The 20,676-nt window shown below is 34.8% G+C and overlaps 1 pseudogene; it reads right to left on the reverse strand.

The window, feature by feature from the left end:
* Positions 1-13,086: 13,086 nt before the first annotated feature.
* On the reverse strand, positions 13,087-14,183 carry LOC123236529 (annotated as a pseudogene).
* Positions 14,184-20,676: the final 6,493 nt, after the last annotated feature.

Here is a 20,676-nt window from a genome sequence, read left to right on the forward strand (position 1 = left end):
TGGCCTTTTGAAAAAGAGGTATAAAAATTCACTGAGGAAAATAATTTTTTAAAAAGTAGAATTGTCTGGATTAAAAAGGCAATACAAAAAACAAAAAAAACCTCAGTCAAGAAAATCCTTCCTTAAAAATTAGAATTGAAGAAAGAGAAGCTAATGGCTCAATGAGATATCAAGAAGTCATCAAACAAAGTCAAAAGAATGAAAAAAATTTGAAGAAAATGCAAAATATCTCATTGAAAAACAACTGACATTGGGAAAAAAATCCAGGAGAGATAAAAATTATTGAACAATCTGAATACTATGATCAACAAAAATCATTGGACATCATCTTTCAAGACATTATCAAGAAAAAAACTTCCCTAATATTTTAGAACAAGAGGGTAAAATAGAAATTAAAGAATCCAATGATTACCACTTAAAAGAGATCCCAAAAGGATAACTCCCAGAAATTTAACAGCTAAATTCCAGAACTCTCACTTCAAGGAGAAAATATTCCAAACAGCCAAAAAGAAAGAATTAAAATATGTACTATTAACCGTTACTAGGATTACTACATTTATATCTCAAAGAGATATTTAAAAAGAGAAAGGACATATATGTACAAAACACATTTAAAGCACCTCTTTTATGGAGGCAAAACCCAAGTTACAAGTGAAAAATGGCTACGTTAATCAAATCTGATTATAATAGAATAGTATTGTGATACAAGAGATGATGAGAAAAAAAGCCTGGAAAGACATATTAATTAAAGCAGTGAAATGAACAGAACTAGGAAAGCATTGTACGCAGTGATAAGAATACTATACAATGAATAGCTATGGATGATTTAAATATGCTTAGTAATACAGTGATCCAAAAAAATCCCAGAGGATGCATGATAAAAATAATGCTATCTACTTCTAGAGAGAAAACTGATTCAATATAAATATAGATAAAAGCAAACTTTTTTTCACTTTCTTACTGAATTTTTTGTTTGAGTTTCCTTCCACAAAGGGATTAATATAGAAAAAGTGTTGGAATGTACATGTAAAATCTATATCATATATATTGCTTACCATATTAGGTGGCTGACTATGGGTGTTATTCTCATGTTGATCTCATTCCAATGAGAGCAGAGTCCAAGCATTGCCTGCCACAACCCTCTTCTCCTCAACAGTACTGACTTTTAGGAATTTCTTCATGTAAAATACTTTATGCCCCTTCTGTCTTTCCTTTCCTCTTCTCCCTTTGTGTTCCTTTTTTTCCCCAGTGATTTTTGTTTTAATAACAGGTATGTTGGGAAGCTGATGGTTTGGCCAGGGCCAGATGTCAGCAAGACACTCTCCTCCCCCAAATCAGGAGCAGCAAGCAGAAAGATCTGTTCCCCTCAACACCCAGGAAACAACTCTTTAACTCCCTACCAACTGTCCCCTCACCCAAAGTTCTCCCAGGAGTGGGGGGGCTGGAATTCTGGGGGAGGCTTGACCCTGTATTTTGCAGGAAATCCATGCTGCCATCTTCCACATTACAATACCAACCCATCTAATTCTATTTACTCCTTTTCTTCTTTTATGTGTAATCCTTCTTAGTTCCCTAATAGTGTTAAAGTTCTTAAATACTTTTAATATCCTGAATTCGTTAAGTACCATACACATTTAAAATATCACAGAGACCTTAAATTCTTAATTATCACCTTGCAAAAATGAATGCACTCAATTCAACCTTACTGAAAAACTCTTTTCACTTTTATATTTACATTACTCTTCAATTTCTTTCTCTCTCTCCTTCCTCCCTCCCTTTATCCCTCCCTCCCTCCCTCTCTCTCTTTCTCTCTCTCTCTCTCTCTCCTCTCTCTTCTCTCCCCTGCCTTTGTATCCCTCTCTCCACCCCCCCCTTCTATTCTGGGTATTATTGTTGTCTGTTTTACTCTCTGATTTCCTTAGGTCTAAATTGGAATCAAGTATTTTGCAGGAAGGTTTCACCAATACCTCTTAATCACATTGTCTTCTTTTTGTTATTATTTGCTATTATTATTTATTTATACTATATAATGTATGCTGTTATTATTATTGATATTGCATAAACCTTACTTTGGTTATATTTGTAGGCATGTTTTCTCACCCCCCTCACCCCAGTATATTAATGATAGGGACTGTCTTTTTCCTCTTTTTGCATACAGTATCTGACACATAGTAGTTCCTTAATATGTGTTTGATGAGTGATTGAAATTATAGTCTCCTTTCTTTTCAAAACTAAGAGAACGTGGATATGAAACCATACAGATATTTTCATACTTAGTCATGGTAGTGATAAGATTTGCTAATTTCAACATCATTATTCTTTGTATAAATGAGCTCAATGGGAAAAGGTAGGAAGAGTTATATCTAGAAATAATGTTGATATAAAAATAAATCATTGATACAATATTAAAATTCCCAAAATGTCCTTTTACCCCCAGAGGTAATAATAAAAAAGGAATCGAACAAATTATAGAAAACTGCTCTCCCTCAAACAACTTATGGAGGTGTGAATGATTCCAAACATTCCAAAAAATAATTTACCATTATGTGAAGGAGGTTGACTAAAATGTTTAAAATCTTTGTTCCAGAGATTTTAGGATTACACAAAAAATTTTTTTTCACTCCACATATACTTAAAAATAACGTGATAACATTTTTATGTATAACAAAAAATTCTACAAAAATAATTTTTGCCAAATGGTTGTGATGGGATATAACTGCAAGAAATACCCAATATTAAGGAATGACAGAAATATGGAAAAATTTATATAAACATATATTATAAACTTAACCAGGAAATGACTATATATAGAGCCTATCTTGCCTCCTTCATCTTTGAAGAAACAGGAACAATTAGGAAGAGGTATGCCTTGTTTTCTCATATATCTTATTTGTGCTCATGATTCACCTCTAAATTTTCTTTTTTTTAACCCTTAACTTCTGTCTTGGAGCCAATACTATGTATTGGCTCCAAGGCAGAAGAGTGGTAAGGGTAGGTAATGGGGGTCAAGTGACTTGCCCAGGGTCACATAGCTGGGAAGTGTCTGAGGTCAGATTTGAATCTAGGACCTCCTGTCTCTAGGCCTGGTTCTCAATCCACTGAGCTACGCAGCTGCCCCCTTACCTCTAAAGTTTCAAAAAATGCCATTTCATTGTTTTGTCATTGATCTTTGTTCATATACTCAGATGTTTATTCCCCTTTACTTACATTAGTTGGAATCTCTAATTACTTTTGAGACTCATCTCAAGCACCATCTCCTAAATTGTATATGTCTTGATTATCCCAGTGAGTAATACTATCCTCTTCATATCTTGTATATAAAATATATACATAATATTACATGGTAAGTCTTTTAGAATTTCTCTCAATGAATTATTTCTCTGTGTAGGTGATGTTACTCTCCCAGGGTAATACAAGATTCTGTAAAAAAGGGATAGTTGTCTCTGTTTTGTCTTTATGTCTTCATAACTTTGAATGTTAAGGCTTACTAAATATTCCCTAAATTGAATTGAATCCACTTTTTCCATCTATATTTAGGTAATTAATTCTTTTGATGAAATTAAAAATACAAAAAGATCTCTTGTATTTATGGCTTTGTAAAAATGATTCAAATTATTTCAATTCAAAAAGCATGTATTTTATGACTGTTGTGTAGTAGATACACTGCCAGGTAATAGAGATACAAGAAAAGTCAAATATCCCTTCTTTACATTAGTTTATATTCTACAGGAAAGATTCAAAAATGCATAGCTATGCAATGGGAACAATCTACAAATATGCACACACATACATATATAAAAAAGAAGAGAAAACACACCTTGATGGGTGGAATGTGGTACAGATGACATTTGTGTATGATAGGTCATCTAAAGGAAATTAGGGATCAAAAGAAGAGATGAAAAGGGAGCACTTTCTAGGAATGTGATAGGCTTGGAAAGGCATGAAATTGGGAAATGGAATATTGTGAAGAGACGCAACTAGCTGGCTAGAGTATGTTTGTTGTAAAATATGCTGTTAGACAGGAAGAAATTAAGAGAAACCAGACTTTAGAAGACATTAAAGAGATTATGCTGAAAAATCTATATTGAGGCTTAGGGACAATACAAAGGTACTAAAACATGCAACAAGGGGAAGACATAGTTATATATTTTAGAAATGCATATTTGTGAGCTCATATGAATTATAGAGAAAAAAGAATGGAGCTAAGAAGGACACTTAATAATTGTTTTAGACAAGATGAGATAGAACTAATGAAAAACTGAACTAGGGTAAAATATTTTTCAAGTGGAGAGATGAGTATAAATGAAAGGATCAGAAATTTATGCTAGAAGCTACTTTGGAACCATAGTAATCTATTGATTCTCCTCTAGCTTGTCTTAATTTTTCAGGTGAGGAAACTAAGACTCAAAGGAGGAAGTCTCATCAACTCATCAACTAATAACTATAAAAGCTGGAATTTGAACCCAAATTCTCCCAACTTAGTTTCATGCTCTGGTAACTATGCTATGGTTATGTACATGAATGAAAAAGAGGCTGACGTAAATGTTATGATACTTGCTAGCTGATCATGTTTGAGAATAAGTGAAAGTGGGCAGTCAATGATGGTGCTGAAGTTGTTAAACTGGCTTTGATTAGAAAGCTGTTACTGCCCTCACCAAAGTCATCCTTAGGGCATAAAGACCTATCTTGCTTCAAAAGGCAGCTGGGTATATAGTTAATGCCAACTCTTTAAACTTACACAAGAAAAGAGCTGAGAAAAATTGCTGAAAGTCTGAAAGTGACTCTGATGATTCAGTCAGCAGGAAATAATTGAAAATAGCAGCATTATCCAAAACACCGATGGGGACGATCACGAAGTGCATTGCTCAACAAAGTTCTCGTCTTAGAAATCAGCGATTGACAGTTTTAGGTAACCTTGCTCATTTCACTGAGATGCAGATTTCTTTTTCTTTTTTGCCATGAGGCACATAGAAGAGATGACTTCTCCCAATGAAATGTGAGGGAAATCATTTTGGAAGCACTTACTGTAATCACATTCATACACTACTGTGGGCAGAGGAATAAAATAAAATCTTGTCTTAGGCTGGATACAACAATTTGAAATGACTTGTGGAAAATTGGAATTCTTGCCACTAACAGAATGCATAACATTTAGAGGGAGTTATCTTAATTTTAAAAAGAGTATTGTTAGACTTATCATTGTTTTCCTTTTGACTGACAGGTGTTACTTGAGGCTCTTGAAGGAGGGGAGACTATGGAACCCATAAAGCTAATGTTTTTCTTCTTTCGAATCTAATAGGAAATATATGCAGTTTGGGATAGTCAGAATATAATCTATTTAATTTCCAACGCGCTGACCATTGGCACTTAAAATCAGCATATATATAGGATTATACCAGGGAAAATCAAAATAAGAGGCTTAATTCCCTCAAAGAAAAAAAATAGAATGGTGAAGAACAAAGGAAGGAAGGAAAGGATGAAGAGAAAGTAAGAAAAAAAAAAGAAAAATGTCTTTAGATGAGGCAGTCTTTAACCAATGAGAAAAAATGAATTTTATATAAAATATATCCTTCACATAAGGATATCAATTCTGATTTATCTTAAAAACAAGAACTGGGTCAAATTGTTTGTGGGATCAAATGGTAATAGATGGACAGTCCAAATTTTACACTGCTACACAAAACATTAAAATCAACAAAGCATAGCTTTCAGCACATTAAGTAGAGTTTCTATGAGGGATTTGTGGAAAAATAAGCAAAAAACAAAAAGATGGAGAGGAGACTTACAGAATAGCTAAAAAAATAAAATTAGTGGAAATTAAACCCTGACATTTTCAAATAATTATATATATATATATTTTCTTCATCCTCATAAAATTCCTAAGAAAAAGAAGCTATAATAATCCCCACTTGATGGATGATTAGACTGAGGCTTAAAAAACTTCAACTATTTCTGAGTATTATATAACCAGTAAGTATCTGAGGCAAGATTTGAATCCCAGGCTCCTGTTCATAGTGGTAGTGAGAGGTTAATTCACTTGCCTAGAGCCACAACACATGTATGTTTCAAGGGTGAATTAAGTTTAAGACTCAGAGGAAACTGGCTTTCTATCCACTACATTAAATTGCCTCTCACAATATTCTCAGTTAAAATTTAACAAAAAATAAAGAATCAATAAATCATTGATTTCATCGTTGTAAGGTAGCTCAGATGTCATCACAGATCACATGAGGCTATTGTAAAAAGCACTAAATCTGGAGATAGATGGAAGACCTGAATCCCAATCCTTGCTTTATCATTTATTGCCTTGAACAGCTTGTTTAAATGTTTTCCTTTTCTTGTCATTAGTTTCCTTATCTGGACAAGGAGTGAGTTCCACTAGAGAGCCTCTTAAAGTGCTTCAGTATAAAATCCAGGATCCAAGGATATCATATACATTAGAACACTTTCTATAAGCTTCCAAAAAAACCTTGGGACATTTAGTTATACTTTCTTTGGGAAAAATGTATTATTTGCTTTACCAGTGATTCCCAAAGTGGGTGCTACTGCCCTCTGGTGGGTGCTGCAGTGATCCAGGAGATAGGTGATGGCCACAGGTACATTTATCTTTCCTATTAATTGCTATTAAAATTAAAAAATAATTTCCAGGGGGCTAAGTAAAATTTTTTCTGGAAATGAGACGGTAGGCTAAAAAATTTTGGAAACCACTGACTTATACAGATTATATTTCTTTGAAAGAAACCCTGATTGTGAGGATTTTTTGTTTATTTTCTAAAGAATTCTATACCTTAAAATATATTACCAATATTTTTGATTTAGGCTTGATCAGTGATTACATTTACATAGAAAATGTTCAAATCAAGCAACATATAAACAATTATTGTCTATTATGTGCCAGGCACTGGGTCTCTCTACAAGGATAGTAGAAATTCTGTACAATTTATCTTACAGAGTTGTTTGGTAAATTAAGGGGTTAAGTAACATGCCCTGGGTCATCTGGTCTGTCTGTATCAGTGGCAAGCCTAGAAACTCTGTTCAAGTCATCACCTTATCCACTTTGCCTCTGCTTTCATGTATTTTTAATAAATTTATATTTATTTAATTAAATATTTCACAATTACATTTTTAAAATTAGCATTTTAAAATTGAATTTTGATTTTCTCACTCCCTTCTGACTTACCCTCACTGCTTCCAATAGGATATCAATTATACATGTGAAGTAATGCATTATATATTGTTTGTATTAACTATCCTGCAAAACAAAACATGCAAAAATCAACAAAAATCAAGTTTAGGAAGAGTGCCACAATATGCACACAGAGTTCACCAGTTATTTCTTTCGAAGTGGCCAGAACTCACCATGGATTTTTTGAACTTGTCTTGGATCAATGTCTGGATCAGAGAAACTAAGTCTTTCATTCCTGATCAGTTTTATGATATTGATATTAACTGTGTGCAATATTCGCCTCATTCTACTAATTTCTCTTTTCATCAGTTCTTATAAGACATTCAGGACTTTTGAAACCGTGTTATTTTTCCTTTCTTATAGTACAATAATATTCCATCACAGTCTTATACCATAATTAGTTTGTCCATTTTTCAATTGACAGACGCCTCCTCAATGTCCAATTATTTCCCACTCCAAAATGAACCACTATAAATATTTTTTTTGTAGAAATGTTCCTTTTATTCTTTTTATTTTAATCTTTTTGGGATACAGACATAATACTGGTAATGCTCAGCCAAAGGGTATGTATTTATATATGTATTGACAGTCCTTTGCATATATTTCCAAATTATTCTGAGTGGTTGTATCAACAACATCAACAATGCATCATTAGTATCCCAATTTTTTCATATCCCCTTCAATATTAATTAATTTCCTTTTCTGTCATATTAATCAATCTAAGATGTGTGAGATGCTATCTCAGAATAATTTAATTTTGCATTTCTCTAGTCAATAGTGACTGTTTTATTATTTGACTATTGATAGATTTTAGTCATATTATTGGACCACTTCTTTATTAGAGATTGGCTCATATTTTATATAAATTTATTTCTATTTTATATCTGGTGGAGAAATGAAGCCTTCTTCAGTAAAATAATTTGAAAAGAGTCCCTAGTTCCCTGCTTTCAATCTAATTTATATTGTATTAGTTTGGTCTCTATAAATTGTACACACAGAAAGTAAGGGAGAGGAGGAGAGAGGGAGAAAAAGGGCACAATCAAGAAAGAGAGTAAGGGCAAAGAAGAAAAAGAAAGGAAAAGAGAAAAGGAAAGGAAAAAGGGGATAGATATAAAGGAAAGAAGAACTAAAAGACCTATTAGAGATTTGAGAAATATTTGGAGGTTCTATCTCTACATAAGACCCCTTCCACCTAACACTTTTACCTATAACTGTAATTTCCCCATTTCTTTTGTCCCTTTCTTTAACACTTGGACAAAAGTTTCAAAGGGCTTCTTCTTGGCTCTGGGGTACTACAAATTGCAATAATAAATCATAACATCAAAGAATATATATTTAGGATAGCAAGTGACCCTTTAAGATCATCTAGTGAAAAACTTTTAAAAATGAAGCAGCTGAAGCACAGAGGAGATTAGCAACCTTTGAAAGATCACACAGGAAGCTGTGCTGAAACCCAGCATCACTGACTATAAATCTGATTTCTTTTTACTTTTTCATATAACCATCCTCTAAATACTGCTGTGAAATTTATGAATAACTGAGGTAAAAATACTGCTTTTACACAATCCACATAAAAGTCTCCAGTCGGTTTTGCTAATCTGGGCAACAGCTGTGGGCCAAACACATTGCCCTTCATTTATTCTGTAACAGGTTGACACTGAGAGGAAAAACATGAATAAATGTAAAACCTCTAGGTAGAGTCAATCTGCTCATGCTTGTATGAGCCCAAACTGGGCATGTGTCTGCTACCAGCCTGGGGCATCTACCTCTGGAGTGCCTAGTTATTGAATCCAGTAGGAAAGATCTTTTGATTTTTGAAATGCCAGTGATTAGTCAGGGTCAACCAGAGAAACACATTTCTAGGAAGGAAAAATGGAGAAATGATCTAAGTGCCTAGGGTGATATTGAAGAAGTAGATTAAAAATATCACAAAAGAAATAGAAAGGTAAGGACCGGATGATTGGGTTTTGTAATAGAATTGCTGAAATATATTTGAAGTGAATTTCTTCTGTGACTTACTGCTTGCCTAGTTGCTGGTCAGCAGGGTGATTCTTTGGCAGTCAATTTCTTATTGACGCATAATCTTACTTTTAAATTTCAATTTAATTATTTTTTATAACCTGAAATATAAAAAAGAGAATACATAGATATGACAATTCCTCCTTTTTGAGAATATTATAGAATATAGAATACAGAAATAAAAAAAAAAGGAAACCAAATTAATGACAAAATGTTACCATTTCCTCATTGATTCAACCAAATTTATTCAAAAAGTAAGGTCTTTGATGTTATGGAAGGACCTTTGGCAATGATGTTCAAAGCTTTGGTTTTTAATCAGGGCTCTGTCACAAACCCTCCGATAAATAGCATTAATCTCTGTTTTAACTACCCCCTCTATAAAATGAGGAGGTAGGATTTCAACAAAGATTGTTAATTTGAAGTCGACTAATTCTCAAGGGATCTATGGGTAGGTTTCAAGAGGTCTATGGAGTAAGATGGGAAAGAAATTACCCTTTTGTTTTCTCTAACCTCTAACAGACATTTACCTTTCTTTTCATTTAACAGTGTAGATCACATGCATTAATCATTCACAAAATGTCCATAAGCTTCACCAGTCTATGAGAGATGTTCATAAGAAATACACATAAATATTAAAAATCTCTTAAATAGAAGACCATGAAGGTCCCCTAACCTGTAAATGCTATTATCCCAGAAAGTTATATTCCATGTCTACATATAAATACATAAATAAGCTAGGCATAGGACTTTCAACAATATATTTTTTACTCTATTAGGGAACAGTCAGATAAAGTATACTTGTTTCTTTTTTGTAACATGACAGAAAGGCCTCTCTTAGAGAGGAAGCTTCTAGGAGATTTTTGGAATACATATGTCAAAAAATACCCTTGTGATTGTGCTCATGACCTATTATAGGTATTTTATCTAAATCCTCAATGAAAATGTGATCTAAAAAATAGCCAAGAGTATAACTACATTTCTCCTACTTAGGAATATGTTTGTTGGATGCTTTGTACACAATATCCCTAGATGTAACCTTAGCAAACAAATAAATGTCTTAGTTTCATTCCTTCAAGAATAATCTAGAGGAAGTTACAAAATATATGCTTTGGGATGTCTGTCTTTGTGTGTGGATTTTTATTCGTATAGATAGAGACCATCTTTTTCAAAGTCTTCATTAAGTCATAAAGAAAGTTATTTCACAGGGAAGGCAAGAACCTGCCCAACATCAGAAAGATATGAACAAGGATTTCACATAAGATCTGGATCTGGAAAGACAAGAGAAGAATATTGTCATAGAATGGGCCTGGGCTATAAGTCAAAATTTTACAATCAATGTGGATCCTTTCAAAGCTGCCATTGTGACCTCATCTAAACTTTCACCTGGCTACTACATTTTACATATTGTTATTTCTACAAACCACAAATTTCATGACAGGTGCCTGACTGCCCATGTATGAATACAAAATACAAAGGAAAGTTCTATGGTATTCTGCCCTTGAACGTTCCCCGTCTGGCCATAATGAAATAAGATTCAAGGTTATGATCCCAGGAACTTCTGTAAGGACATGCTTCTCAAGACTGTGAATGACAGGGCATCTTGGGTGAATTAATTATCTGGCTTTAGTTCTCAGGAACACCTCTATTTAGATATTATTTATTAAACACTCAGAATATTTGGTCTATGAATTGGAGATCTCTTAGCATTCTGTTAAAAAAATAGGTTTTGGTGCTTAGAATGAAATAGACTTTGGAAGAAAAAATACTTTAAGCTTAAGCAATGCTCCAAAAAGTTTGAAAAGGAAAACTAGGTATTACAAAACCCCAACTTTTGAATATATTTTCTCCCCTTTGCAATAAAAGAAAAAAATTGTTAGTTTCTCATAAATCTAGATGAAATATTCTGAATGTCTCAATTCACCATACATATAGTCTCTTAGTATATCAGAGATTAAATCACAGTAATTATCTAGACCAACATTTATTGATGAAATAGGAATCCTTTCTCCTATATTACCGACAAGTGGTCATTCAGACAACACTTAAATATCTTCAGCAAAAAGAGAAATCACACTGAATATGCAAACATACACATTTACTTCTCCCCTTCCTACAATACCTTATACACACTCATAGGATTTTTTTCCTTATCATTAATTAAAAAATCTGAAATGATGACAATATGAGTCAGAAAATCACAGAATTCGAGGGCTGCAAAAGTAGAGCAGAAGTGATCTGGTCCATAAAACGCAGTTCTTAATATATCAAACACAATGAGTGGTAATCTAACATCATCTTGAAGACCTTCAAGAAGGGAAAATTCATCACCTCTGAAAGATTCCTTTATACTTTGAAATAGTTACAATTATATGATATTCCTAATATTTATTTTACCCCTGCTGTAATCCAATATAAATTTGCATCTTTTTAAGGGTATTTTTCTGTTGTTTTTATTAAAAAAGGAAAAAAAAACAATTCAGAAATCTTTTGACAAAAAGGCAAGGAAGATTTGGCACTCAGAAAAATACCAGGGTAGAAAATCACAAATGTCTGAACCCAACGCTGTCACTCCCCAACCTCACAGCAGTCAGGCAAGGGGACCGTTTGAGTGCACTGGGGAAATGCATGCATGCAACTCTGAAAAACTGTACAACTTAGAAACCCTATAAACATTATTAAAATCTACAACTGTTTTTGCCTTTTTATAAAGGTTTTTTTTAATATATCAAAAGGCCTGCTTTAGTGACATGCTAGTTCCACCAGAAAATAAACACCCCCCCAATAACATGGTTAAGTTGACCAGCCAACTCATTTTTTACCACCTATTCTCCCCTCCCCCCAACTTACGTGAGCTTCAATGTGTGCTTGTTAAAATTACAGCCACCAGGTGGTTCCTGCTGCCTTATATATGGATGAGAAAGAGGGTGGTCAAGAAACCCAACCACAAGCTGAAAAGATGGACAGCCACCAAAGCTGCCTTTTTTTGCCCCAATTCCTTCTAGCACTCTTTGCTCCCTGCTTCTGATCACCCCCCTTCCCACCTACTGCCACCTTTCTTTAGCTTAAGAGCCAGTCTTTAATCCTGTTCTATATAACCCCCTCCCCTAACATACAAACACCCTATATAGTTTTTTTGTTTTTAAATTTAAATATAAAAATACTACTCTGCTTTGGGTGAAGGGAGGATGGATGAGTGGCAAGAAGGTTCCTTTTCTCTTTCTAAAGTTGAGCAATCCCCATTGGTTCACACAGCCTACTGACTATCTTCTGGCCAAGAGTTTCCCCCTCTAAGACCAGGGAAAATATAGAGATGCCCATACAGCTAAAAGACAAAGGGCTTGTTTTCCTGCCTACCTAAGCTGAGACAACCACCCCATACTAATTCTTATCTTTAAAGAAAAGTAGGTTATACAGTCTCGTGTATGAATTTAATACTCCTCTCCACTCCACCAAAAAAAAAAAAGTAATTTCCTCCCTCTACCCATTTTCCATTCCCCCAACCCCACACTGGCCTCCCTCAAATATTTACTCTTTTATTTTTTTTCCCTGGAAGCCATAAGTCTCTGTCGATGTACAAACTTGATTAGATGGAAGCAGTGGTTATGTTCCCCAACCCCTTTTCCCCATTAACATACTATTTCTCAGTCTTCAAAAAGTCCTCAATGATGGGAAAAGATTAAAAACAATCACCCAACCCTACTCCCTTTCCCCCACAAAAGAAAAGCAAGAAGTTTTCTGTGGGCACAAAAAAACATGGTATTTTGTGCCCTGAGTTACATCTAGTAGGGAAACGTGGAAGAGGAGACAGGTGAGGTGGAAAGGGGAATGAGAAAAGGGTTATGGGGTGGGGGAAACAGAAGGTATCTGTAGGTCTAGTCCACTTAGTTTTTGTACTGAAAGGGTTCATCTCTTGTCTCATTGAGGAGACAGGTACGGGTCACAGTTGGCAGAGGGGCGGGCGATCTTCAAGGTAGCCCTTCTTCTCCTGCCCAACCGTCCTGGGAATGCGGATGCTGGCACGACGGTTGGCCACACCAGCAGAGAACTCATTGATGTTGGTGGTCTCATTGAAACCCGTCAGGCGTCGGGCATTGTCCAGACCCCCTTTGGGATCATAGGCTCGGATGTGATATTGGTGTCTCTTGCTGAGTCTCTCGATTGCTTCTTCAATATGCTTTAGACCATTCTCCTCTCTCATGGCCTTGGTACTGAAGTTAGTGTGGCAACCAGCTCCATTCCAGTTCCCAGGGATTGGCTTGGGATCAAATGATACAATCATTCCAAAATCTTCACACACTCGATGGAGGATGAAACGAGCCACCCAGAGGTGATCTCCCATTTCAATCCCTTCACAAGGTCCTATCTGGAACTCCCACTGAGCTGGCATCACTTCAGCATTTGTCCCCCCAATTTTGACTCCAGCATACAGGCAAGCACGGTAATGAGCTTCTGTTATATCTCTTCCATAGGCTTTGTCAGCTCCCACACCTCAATAATACGGACCCTGGGGCCCAGAGAAGCCGTTAGAAGGCCAAACAAAAGGGTGTCCATCTGTTCCCATGAGAGTATACTCTTGCTCCATACCAAACCAGGGTTTGTGGTTGGAGACCATATCTGTTATCCGTTTACAGGTATAGCTCAAATTCGTCTCTGCAGGCTTTCGATTATACTTGAAAACTTTACAGAGAACCAGTTTGTTGGGATCCTTTCAGAAGGGGTCTCAGAACAGAGCAGCAGGAATGAGGTACATGTCACTGTTAGAGCGTTCAGACTGAAAAGTGCTGGAGCCATCAAAATTCCATTCAGGTAGATCATCAGTGCTCTTGGGTTCACAGTCTAGGGTTCGGGTTTTACAGCATAGACCTTCATCAGTGCCATCAATCCAGATATACATAGCCTGGACTTTGTTGCCTTGAGGCAGGTTCAAGTATTGCTGCTTGATGCTTTTGTTCAAGTGAGAACTAGCCAAGGTGGCCATGGTGGAAGTTGTCCTGGGCCTGGAAGCGTGCAGAAACTAGACGCCAAAGGCGAGGGCTCAAGGCGATGGTGGCACTGCCAGCTGGGCTGGTGGGAAGTTCTAGCTGGTGGCCGTGGCGGTAGCACTAGTGGCAGCTGTGGCTGTAATAGAGAGAGCGGCTTCCATTCTCAGCTCTGCCATAAATTTGCATCTTTGAAATTTCTATTCCTTGCTATTTTTTTCATCATCTGGGACCAAACAAAAAGTCTAATCTCTGTTCTAGATAACATCTCTTCAAATACATGAGCATAGTTATAATACCTTCTCTCATTTTCCTCTTTTCCAAGCTAAATATCCCAGTTTCTTCAAATGACATTTATATCCATATCCTTTATCCATATCATATCCATATCATATCACCATTTTGGTGATCCTTCTATGAAGGCTGTCAAGTTTATCAGTGCCCTTTCCAACTTGTGTCATCCAGAACTGAATTCGATATACTAGAATTCACCTGAAAAATAAAAGAATGAAAAGATGATCAAGTTTTATTCTTTATATCTTATTTAATGTGACCACCAAAATCCAAATTTTTTTATCTGCCAAATTATAATGCTGACTTATAATGATATTTAAATATTTATGCAACAATATTTAAGTCCCCTAAGATTTTCTGCACTTTGTCATATAAACTGTTGCCTAACCCATGACTCCTCCATCTTGCACTTATAATAATTACTTATTAATACTTAGTTCTTTTTATCTGAGCATAAATTTCCACTTAACTTTTTAAAATTTCAAATATCAAATTCTTCTCTGTGGCCTATACTTTTACAGTTCATTTGAATCTTGACTATTATACATTCTGTTTGATTTTTATTTTTTCAAGGTATTGGCAAATTTGATTAATTTGCTATTTATCCATTTATCATAACAATTGGAAAACATGATCAGGCCCAAAACTAAGCAGAGATTCTTAGTTTTGGGCTTGATCATGTTTGGGGAATCTCTATTTCATATCTCTAGTACTACTGACATTTCCTTATTTACTTCTTTCTGAATTAGACCATTTACTCATTTTAAAATTTATTATAATCTTGGACACATCTCTTCTTCTCTATAAGAGGATTATGAAATATTTTGCCAAATAATTTCTTAACATCTTGGGAAATTCATTCCACTAATGTACTAGTTTATTAACTGTATTAAAAACATCTGCAAATTCTCTCTCACATCCCAATTTTTTCAACTTGTCTGTCACCAGCAAGAAGAGGGAATAGTCAATTCCTCTCAAATATTCCCATAATTTCTTGCCTGGTATCTGCTTCTTCTATATGAATCACATTCAAAAATAATTTTTCATCATTGCTTCCACTATATTTTGAAGTATAAGGTAGGCCAATTTGTTCAGCTTTAGGCAGAGAAAGAATGAGAGACTTTAAGTATGTATCTGATATGTGAAATCCCCCTATCAATTCAAGATAGAGTTGTTTCCTTGGGGATATACTTAAAAAGTCTAGACATACTTCTATTCCAATATAAGGTGTCAGATAGTAGGTTTTACTAAAATCATCCTCAAAATAATATAATGCTAAATGACATTAACAACATATTCTGTTTCTCCCAGGATATTATATATGTATATATATATTTTTTGGTTTGGACTTGAAATTTCATCAGTAGAGGAACTTACTGGGTAAAAAATCATTCAATCCAAAAATATGTAGAATTCATCTGGAATGTATAGTTCTATATATGCCTTTTGACACTAATACAATGATTTTTTTTCATGGTCACACAGTGTTCAGATGAAAAGTTGGATCCCATGTTGATGACTGAGATTAGCCATCTCCGTTTCATTATGACACATTGCCTCTTGTAGACAGGCAATGGATGACAGACTGGTAGAGAGAAGATAGAAAGATATGTGGATAAATTGGTAATTGCAAATAGAGATAAAATTAGATTTTCATCTATTCATATAAAATATAATATATACATATAATCTTGATTATATATTATATACTTTATATCTATCTACCTATCTATCTATTTAACATGTAATCTTACTTGATCCTCAAAACAAAAATAAGAAGTAGTCATTTGGGAGGGGACTGCTCTCCTCTCCTACTCTACATGCTCGGGAAGACATTTCTGTCATCACCTGCCCCTCTGCCCAGCAGCCTGATGGGAGTGCTTCCTCCCTCACCTGTCTGGGGTAAGGAGGAAGTTCTGTGTTACATGAGGGTTGCAATTTGGGCAATCGGACTCTAAAAGTTTCACCATCACTGTACTAGATCATCCAAGAAAGAGAAGCCTCAATAGAGAATCACTTTAGTGAATTCCTGAAAATACATCAATCTGATGAGACCATCCTCCCCACCACTGCAACAGTAGAGTAGCCTTCTGAATTTTCTTTTACATTTAAAGGATGATGTGTCCAGGGAGAACTAGTAACTGTGGTGTGAGGGCTTTCTGTCTGCTGGTGTGGACTTTCCTACCTCAAATATCTCTTCTTTTCATACATTGAAATAATTTTCCTAAAGTGTAGGTCTGATCAAATACAAAATGCTATGTTTGTCATTCAAAGCTTTTCATAACCTAATCCTCTTACCTTTCCAGCCTTCTTATGCCTCATTCCCCAACACATGTGCTTCTATCATGTGACATTGGCTTCCTAGATATTCCATGAACAAAACTGTCCCATATCTCAGTGTCCAGGAATTTTCTTAGTCTGTTCCTCAGGTCTAGAACAATCCCTTCTCTGCTAACTCTACTGACCCCCTGTCTTCCCTTAAATTTCAACTAAAATCCTATATCTTACTGGAAGACTTCTACAACTCCTGTTAATTTTAGTGCTTTCCCTTTGTTAATTATTTTTATTTATCCTGTATATAGCTTACTTTGCATATATTTGTTTCCATAATGTTTTCTTGATTACAATGAAATCCCCTTGAGAACAGGGATTATTTTTTAATCCTTTTTTTAATACTGAGTGAATAGCATAGTACCTTAATAACATAACAATGATAACATAACTAATGCTTAATAAATGTTTTTTGATAAAAAAAGTAGCTATTTGCCTCAATCAACAAAAATATTCATCCTAGAGTTAGGAAAATCTGTGATTAGAGTTGGATTCAGACATTTACTTACTATGTGACCTTGGAGAAATTATTTTACTTCTGTCCGTCTTTGCTTCCTCAACTGTAAATAGGGATAATAATAGAGCCACCCTTGAAGGGTTGTGGTGAAGATCAAGTGAGTTAATATTTGTAAAGTGCTTAGCAAAGTGTTTTGTGCATAGTAGGTACTATATAAATGCTAGCCATTTTTATATGAGATAGAAATATATAAAATCATAACCAATTAATATTTATATAATTGTATTAAGGTTATTTGATCAACCTTCTAATTTTAAAATGTAGAAATTGAGTGCCAGGCTGGTTCTTTTGTTTCCTATTAGTATTATTTAACAATAAATAATTTTATTAGTTTAAAAGTATAATAATGTCCACAACAGTAATAATTATTATTATTAACTTTGTCATTATTGTTTCTGAATGATTATATCAATATATCTGATTGTTTTAAGTCATCTTACTCTGTTCTAAAATTGACTTTTGGGTGACAGTAAGACATGGTTAATCAATCAAGACTTAAGTGCTTACTCCCATGTCAGTTATTTACTAGCTGTGTGGACAAACACAAGTTTCTTAATCTCTATAAAAGTCAGTTTCCTCTTCTTCTCCCATATGTAAAATGAAAAAAAGTTGAGTTGGCTTCTCTAGATCTCTCTTCTTATGATCCTCCAGATAGAATTACTGATGACAGTCTTCTTCTTCCTTCTCCTTAACACCCAAAGCCCTTGTCATTATCTACTTCTCCTTTTAGAAAAGATATTATCTGGAGATATTATTTCATATAATATTTTAACTAAAGCAACTGACATTTCTGTCTACAATACTCTCTGTCCTTGTTGTTTTATATGGAATCCAATTTATTGTAAAATCTCCTATAGGAGAACTTGACTCATTCTTGCTCTTCTTAATACCCACTTTGTATTTACTTTACATAAATTTCCTACAACCTTTTTTTTAATTTTTTTAAACCCTTAACTTCTCTGTCTTGGCTCATAGGTGGAAGAGTGGTAAGGGTGGGCAATGGGCATCAAGTGACTTGTCCAGGGTCATGCAGCTGGGAAGTGTCTGATGCCGGCTTTGAACATAGGACCTCCTGTCTCTAGGCCTGCCTCTCAATCCACTGAGCTATCCAGCTGCCCCTCCTACAAACTTTTTAATGTATTTTTGATATCTTTATAGTTGAAAATAAGTTCCTTGAAGATGAAGTAATGTATCCATAGTATACATTAGGAAGTTTTCTTCATGGAAGTGATGCAATTAATGCTTGCTAAATAAAGTTAAACTTTATAATATTAAGAGAAAAGAAAGATTGAAACCAAGAACAAAAGAAGGAAGGAAGAAAGGAAGGAGGGAAAGAGGAGCACTGTGTCTATACTAGATGTATAGGAAAAGAGAAAGTAAAGTAAGCAGTTGGAAAAGCTTGTGAGAATCAATACATGTGAAATCATGCAAAAATATTCAATTATAAAAAGATGTTGCCAAAAAAGAAAACAAATAGAATAAAGAAAGTGAAAAAATATACTGCAGTCTTAATTTAGAGAAAGTCAATTCTCTCTGGAGGTGAATCGCCTTTTTCATCATGGGGCTTTTAGAATTGCTTGAATCATTGCTTTGACCTGAATAGCTAAGTTTTTCACACTTAATCATTGTTATAACATTTCTATTACAGTGTACACTGTATTCCTGGTTCTACTCATTTCACTTTACATCAGTTCATAGTAGTCTTCCCAGATTTTTTGATACCATCCTCCTCAATATTTCTTATTCAATAGTGTTATATCATAATTATATACTATAATTTGTTCAGCTCTTTCTGAATTCTTAATCATCCCCTTAACTTCTAATTTTGCCACTACAAAAAATGGTACAAATATTTTTGTACATATTAATCTTTTATCTCCTTGAGGTAGAGATCTAGAAATGGTAAATTTTTGGACATAGTTCCAAATTTTTCCTCAAATTAGTGGAACAGTTCACAGCTCGCCAAAATTTCATTAGGGTACCTATTTTTTCATATCCCTCCAATATTTATCCCTTTCCTTTTCTTGTGCCAGAACTCTTCTTCTATGTTTTCCCTCTTAGTGCTCTGTGTTTTGGGGAATGGCTTGTCTATAGGTCACTGTCCTATTTATCTTTTAGAACCTCTGACCAAAAATAGCAGGGAGTGGTTTGGAGCAGAGCATTATGACTTTGTATTAGGAAAAGAGAAAGTAACGTAAGCATCTGGAAAGGCTTGTGAGAATCAAGGATCACTGGGAATGAAGGAGAAAACCTGTGTATGAATCCCTGCAATACCAGGCACTAATCATGTGACCTTGGACAAGTAAAAACTCTGAGCCACAAAGTTTGCACAATGGGCCTGATAGAGGGTTAATGAACATCACCAGTATGATGAAGTATGTTATAAACTCTACATAGAATAGAAATGGAAGGTGCTATATTTATCTGGGATAACCCCATTAATACAAGAGGATAGCTAGTGGTACAACATTTATCATATTAAGGTGTACTGAAGGAATGTTTAGGAAAGAAATGACTCAGGGAAGAGATAACACCATCTTCAATTATTTGAAAGGCTTTTTATAAGGAAGAGGATTAAATTTATTCTGCTTGACCTTAAAGGGTAGGTCTAGAAGCAAAAGTTGTTGTTCTGTCATCTAAGTCTATTAAGTGTCTGATTCTTCATGACCTCATTTAGGCTTTCTTGGCAAAGATGCTGGAATGTTTTGTCATGTCCTTCTCTAGCTTATTTTATAGATGAGGATGAATTAGAGGCAAATAGGGTTAAGGGATCTCCCCAGAGTTAAATGGTTATTAAGTGGTTGAGGTCAGATTTGAACTCAGGAAGACGACACTTCCTGACTTGAGGCCTCACATTCTATCCACTATACAACCTGACTAGTTGCCTGGGAGCAGTAAGTGGAAATTAAAAAGACATACGTTTTAGCTTGATTTTAGGATAAGCTTCTAATCATTAAATGTCCCCAATAGTGTCCTGGGTTTTTTCCAGATGAAATGTACTCCCCAAGCAGAGGATCAGAGATGCCTTGCTTGTTTTGTGCATTGTAGTAGAAAACCTTTTGGGGGAGTTAAGTCTGAATAAGATCATTGCAAATAGTCCTGACAAATCTGAAAAACTGAGATTTCTTAATTCCTTATACTAGGGGAGCAAATAGCCTTTAAATTTTTTGAGAATGATTATATGTTTTAATAGTTTTTGATAATTTTCTACTGAACTCAAAGTGGAACAGGAATATAATTTAATATAATTTGGACCTTTTGCATATGATTTTTAAAAATTAGGAAACAAAACTTAATTTTCAGCCAAGATTTATATTAATATCTTTCATTTCAGTGCCAAAAAGCCATAC

Source organism: Gracilinanus agilis, chromosome 2, assembly GCF_016433145.1.
Source record: "Gracilinanus agilis isolate LMUSP501 chromosome 2, AgileGrace, whole genome shotgun sequence".
Classification (NCBI taxonomy): domain Eukaryota; kingdom Metazoa; phylum Chordata; class Mammalia; order Didelphimorphia; family Didelphidae; genus Gracilinanus; species Gracilinanus agilis.